Below are 6,615 nucleotides of genomic sequence, written 5' to 3' on the forward strand. Positions count from 1 at the left end.
TAATTGAATCGAATATACTTTAGAAAATCATTTGTAAAATCTTAAAATTCATTTTAAACTTAGTTTGTTATATCGAAATATCAAAATGTTTTCAACAATCTCCCCCTTTTTGATATAACAAAAATTCTTGAGTAATTTTAAGATTTTCTTTGAAAAATAAGTTTTGAAATCAATTTTGAAATTACCCCCTCTTACTATAACACTTCTCCCCTTTAAAACTTTTAACACTTAACACTTCTCCCCCTTTTTGTTAAATAAAAAAAGACTCAAAAATTGAGTGAAAGAAGGCTTTGAAAAAATAGCCAATTGATTAAACATTTTAATTGAATATAGCTTAAGTTGCTATGATCAAAAATCAAAAGAGAGGTTAGCCATTAGTGTTCATAATCAATATTCAAATCGAATGTGAAATGGTAAATTGGTCATATTTCAACTAAAAAGTAAATGATGCATATATTGAAACAAACCAAAATATATATGAAATAAAAGTTCAAATATCCATCAAACAAACATCTAATAATCAAAGAAAGACAATCCAAACTGTTTTAACAATTTTAAATTCAAGTTTAAACCCAAAAACAATCAAAGCAAGATAAGTCTATCATGGCTTGTAGAGATGGAATACGTTATTCCCTAATTCTATAAGATTGGAAAGAATTCATGTACCTATGGTATAATTCTTCTCTCCGACGTTCAGGATATTAAAGCAAGATCCTAATAGGCTATTAGAAGGTTAAGAAACGGGAGGATGGTTTTGGTTTGACCGAATCGAAGATGACCTAGGTCGTTTAGGGTTTAACATGATTAAAGGAAATCGAAATAAGGAATATCACCTGCAATTTGAAACACATGTATGCACAATCAATCCCAAAACTCAAATGAGTCATCAATAATTCAAGGTTCTCTAAACCATATCCTAATGGGCATGTTTTGAAAACTATTTAAAAATAATATTTGATAATCATAATATAGTTTTCATGAAAACAAAACAATTAAATCAAAAATATTACTAATTTTCGAAATCATAATTTTTTTTAATTTCGAAATTCAAAGAAAAATCTTGAAAAATTGTTTGTTTTTGACGAAATTGGTAGTAAAATCTAGTTTAGAACCAACAAACAATCAATGCTCGATATAATGTTCATCCTAGAACTAATCAAAACTAGTTCAAAATCAAAAATCAATAAAATAGAGGTTTTTGAAATATTACCTTGAAAATTCGGATTGAGAGGGATGAGGAGTTGTTTTGTAAGATTTAATGATATAATCAGGTTTTGAAGATGAAAAGCACGAAGAAACCCATGATTTTCCGATGATTTTGAGCAAGAGGAGGATTTAGAGTGAGAGAGGGACGAATGGTGGGAGAGTTTTTTATTTTAGGGTTTGAAAAATGAAGAAAATAAGGCATTTTAACCCAAAACCCGACAGATGCATCGATGCATGGCTCTTGTGCATCAATGCACATTCAAAGGCGTGCATCAGCTGATGTATCGATGCACATTCAAAGGGATGCATTGGTGCACTGTTAAGTGTATCGATGCATTAGGCACAAAAATGTCAAAAATCTGTTTTAAAAACTCAAAATGCTAAATTAATTGGCTCTAGTGGTATTGGCAACTCATATATAAAAAATTAATTATGTTCAATCAATCAAATTAATCTTTAAACTTTATTTGAACATAAAATTAATTTTCACCAAAGAACATAAACTCCCCCTAACTAATAGAAAAGAATGCAATCAAAAATTATTATTATAAGCATTTTTCATTTATTCTTAAAAGTGCTAAAATTATTTTAAACACTAAGTGAAGATAGGTCAGTTAAACCTAATTCTCTCCTAAGTGTCCAAAATCTTTCCTTGTCTAAAGGCTTTGTAAAAATATCCGCTAATTGGTGCAAAGTATCAACAAATTCTAGAACTACATCTTCCTTAGCGACATGGTCTCTAATGAAGTGATGTCTAATTTCAATATGTTTAGTTCTAGAGTGTTGGATGGGATTTTTAGTGAGACAAATAGCACTAGTATTGTCACACTTGATAGGAATAGTACCTACTTCAATTCCATAATCAAAAAGTTGTTGTTTCATCCATAAAACTTGTGCACAATAACTACCGGCTGAAATGTATTCTGCTTCAGTGGTAGATAATGCAACACAATTTTGTTTCTTTGAAAACCACGAAATCATCATATTTCCAAGGAATTGGAAAGTACCGGAGGTGCTTTTCCTATGTAATTTGCATCCTCCATAATCTGCATCTAAGAAGGCATGCAAGCTAAAGCTAGAGTCTCTAGGATACCAAAGTCCTATACTATGAGTGTCATTAAGGTATCTAAAGATTCTCTTAACAGCTAGTAAATGTGATTCCTTAGGGCATGATTGAAATCTAGCACATAAGCAAACACTAAACATAATGTCCGGTCTACTTGCAGTTAGATAAAGTAAAGATCCAATCATTGACCTATATAATTTAACATCTACACATTTACCTCCTTCATCTAAGTCAAACTTTGTTGAAGAGCTCATTGGAGTGTCATGAGGCTTGCCATTTTCCAGTCTAAACTTCTTGAGCATATCTTTGATGTACTTAGCTTGATTGATGAAGATGCCATATTTTCTTTGCTTGATTTGGAGTCCCGAGAAAAATGAGAGCTCCCCCATCATGCTCATCTCGAATTCACTTTACATTAGCTTAGAAAATTATTGGCAAAGAACATCATTAGTAGAACCAAATATTATATCATCAACATAAATTTGAACTACTAATAAATCTTTACCTTTATGCTTTAAAAACAATGTAGTGTCAACCTTCCCTTTTGAAAAACCTTTTTCAATTAAAAAATTTGACAATCTTTCATATCAAGCTCTAGGAGGTTGTTTTAAACCATAAAGTGCTTTTGTTAATTTAAGAACATGATTCGGAAATTTTGAATCTTCAAAACCTGGAGGTTGTTCCACATACACTCCTTCCTTTATAAAACCATTTAAAAATGCACTTTTAACATCCATTTGATATAATTTAAATTCATGAAAACATGCAAATGCTAATAACATTCTAATTGCTTCCATCCTAGCTACGGGAGCATATGTTTCATCATAGTCTAAGCCTTCTTCTTGAGTATACCCTTGAGCAACAAGTCTAGCCTTGTTTCTCACAATATTACCACTTTCATTAAGCTTATTCCTAAATACCCATCTAGTACCTATAGTAGATTTATTACTAGGCCTTTCAACTAATGTCCATACTTTACTTCTCTCAAATTGATTTAACTCTTCTTGCATAGCCATAATCCAATGTTCATCATTTAATGCTTCTTTAATATTCTTAGGCTCTATCCATGAGATAAATGCAACATAATTACAAATATTTCTAAGAGAAGATCGAGTTGTTACCCCTTTGGATGGATCACCTATAATCTCACCATCCTTGACATAGTTGTACTCTCTTGGATAAGATACTTCCCTTTCTTCAATAGTTGGATTCTCGAGAGGATCATGAGTTTCCTCATCTTTCGTTTCTTCCTTTGATGATGATTTTCCAACGTCATGTCTAACGTCATTTGCTTGTACAATACCTACATCATCATTAACACCATAATCCTTCCTCGGAAGGAGATTATCATCGAAAACAACATGTATAGACTCTTCTACAACTAAAGTTCTTTTATTAAATACTCGATAAGCTTTAGAATTTAAGGAATAACCCAGAAAAATTCCTTCATCACTTTTAGCATCAAATTTGCCAAGGTTTTCTTTACCGTTGTTTAAAACAAAATATTTACATCCAAAAGGATGAAAATAGCTAATGTTAGGCTTTTTATTTTTGAAAATTTCATATGGAGTTTTATTTAAAAGTGGCCTAATCATTACTCGGTTTACAACATAACAAGCGGTATTTGTGGCTTCCACCCAAAAATATTTTGGCAAATTATTTTCACAAAGCATGGTTCTAGCCATTTCTTCTAAAGTTCGATTTTTCCTCTCAACAACTCCATTTTGTTGAGGGGTTCTAAGTGCTGAAAAATTATGGCTAATACCATTAGAATTACAAAACTCATTAAATCCAAGATTTTCAAATTCAGTGCCATGATCACTTCTAACACTAGTGATAGAGTAACCTTTTTCGTTTTGGATTACTTTTGAAAATGTGATGAAATTTTCTAATGCTTCATCTTTAGTACTTAAGAATAGAACCCAAGTATATCTAGAATAGTCATCTACCAAGACAAATGCATATTGTTTTCCACCCAAGCTAGTAGTCCTAGTTGGCCCAAAAAAATCTATAAGGATCAATTGTAATACTCTACTAGTTGATACATCATTAATGGATTTAAAAGAAATTCGCTTTTGTTTTCCTTTAGCACAAGCATCACAGATTTTATCATTATCAAATTTAAGCTTAGGCAACCCTCTTACTAAGTCTCCTTGAATTAGCCGTTGCAAAACACTCATACTAGCATGTCCTAGTCTCCTATGCCATAACCAACTATCATGTTCATCCTTAACAACTAGGCACATATTAGTCATATCAATAGAGTCTAAATGCACCATGTATATGTTTCCTATTCTATGACTAACAAGCATAATCCGATTAGATGCAATGTCAATGACTTTACAACCATTAATTTCAAACATGACATTGAATCCCTTATCGCATAATTGATTAATACTATATAGATTATGCTTTAATCCATTCACATATAATAAATTTTTAATTTGTATGGAATAGATATTACCTATAGTACCAATACCTTCAATGTGACCTTTTGAATTATCACCAAAAGTCACTTCTCCTCCATTTTTTACGTTAAGCTCTATGAACCAGCTTTTGTCTCCGGTCATGTGTCTCGAGCATCCACTATCAAGGTACCATGAATTTGGATTTGTTTCTCGTGCCCTGTAGCAATGCTCCTTTTCCTACAAACATAGATTAATTTCTAATTTTTGGTACCCAAATTCTTTTGGGACCATATTCATTAGTTTCTAAAATCCTTGTCCCCCTAGGTATCCATTTATGAAGGACATTTTTATCTTTAGTAGTAATGAGTTCTTTAGGAAGCCATATACTTCTAATGATTTTACCATTTGAAGTTCTTTGAGGACTTCTATGATTGTAGTTTCTAAAACTTTTCTTAACAAAGTTGGATTTTGAATTCTCACATTTTTCAAAACTTTTTGTACCAACCTTATTAAAAGAAGTTTTAAGATCATCAATCTTCTTTTGATGATCATTATGAACTTTTGAAAGTAAGTTATGCAAATCAGTATTTTCTTTTCAAAATCATTAATTTTGATTTGCAATTCTTTGATCTTACTTTCAAGCTCATTGTTGGTCTTGGATAAAAGACTATTTTTGTTTTTCAATTTTGAAATATCATTTTTTGTATTTTGAAAATAGAGTCTTATAATATGAAGCCAAATCATTATAATCCTCTAATAACTCATCATAAGATAATTCATCCGAATCGAATGAGTTAGAGGTTACCTTAGAATCTCCCCCTATAGCCATTAAGCACAAGTTTGCAACTTCTTGTTCCTCTTCATCGGAACCTTCTTCATCGCTCCATGTAGCTACATGAGCCTTGTGCTTCTTTTTAGATTGACCCTTTTTCTTCAATTGTGGGCAATCATATTTGACATGCCCTAACTTTTTGCATTCATAGCAAATGATCGGGTCTTTCTCCTTCGATTCAATTTTGAAGCCTTCATTGCGTTTGAATTTTCTTCCTCGGTTGGGCATCATCAACTTTCTGAATCGTTTGGCAAATAATGCCATTTCCTCGTCATTATCATCGTCATTCGAATTACTCTCATCTTTTGTGGATTTGAGAGCAACTCCAATGTTTTTCTTCTTCTCTTTCTCCTTTGGTGTCTCGTCAATCTTATTGATGTCCACTTCATCTTCAAGCATCATTTCATGAGTGAGAAGGAAACCGATTAGCTCTTCAAGAGTTAAGGACTTTAGGTCCTTAGACTCGATGATTGACGTCTTCTTTGATTGCCATGATTTTGGAAGAGAGTAGACTAACTTCCTCATAAGATTTTCATTTGAAATGATCTCTCCATACGATTTGAGACCATTGTCAATCATTGAAAATCTATCCGTCATAGCTTTGATATCTTCATTTGATTTCATCCTGAAATTTTCATAGCTATGCGTTAGAATGCTAATTTTAGATTTCTTTACCTCATCGATACCTTCATGAGTGACTTGAAGCTTGTCCCATATTTCTTTGGCGGTTGTACAAGATGAAACTCTTCCGTATTCATCTGGTCCAAGAGAAAAAAATATGATATGGATGGCTTTGGAGTTGAGTTGAAACATTCTTGTCTCTCTTTTACTCCACAACCTTGGATGAGTGAGAGGCTTGATGTATCCTTCTTCTACGGCATTCCATGCTCTCATGTCACTTGCTTGAATGAAGTACATCATCCTATTTTTCCAATAGGCATAGTTAGCTCCATTGAAGAAAGGAGGCTTGTTGACGGGCATCGAATCAAGACCGGAGTCGTAATTTGAAGCGGAGGCCATTGATGACTTGATAATCGATGTAACTCTTCTCGAATCGACTCAAGAGGCAATTAAACCTTCAAATGAGTGAGGCTCTGATACCA

Source organism: Hibiscus syriacus, unplaced genomic scaffold (assembly GCF_006381635.1).
Source record: "Hibiscus syriacus cultivar Baekdansim isolate YM2019G1 unplaced genomic scaffold, ASM638163v2 tig00003721_pilon, whole genome shotgun sequence".
NCBI lineage: Eukaryota > Viridiplantae > Streptophyta > Magnoliopsida > Malvales > Malvaceae > Hibiscus > Hibiscus syriacus.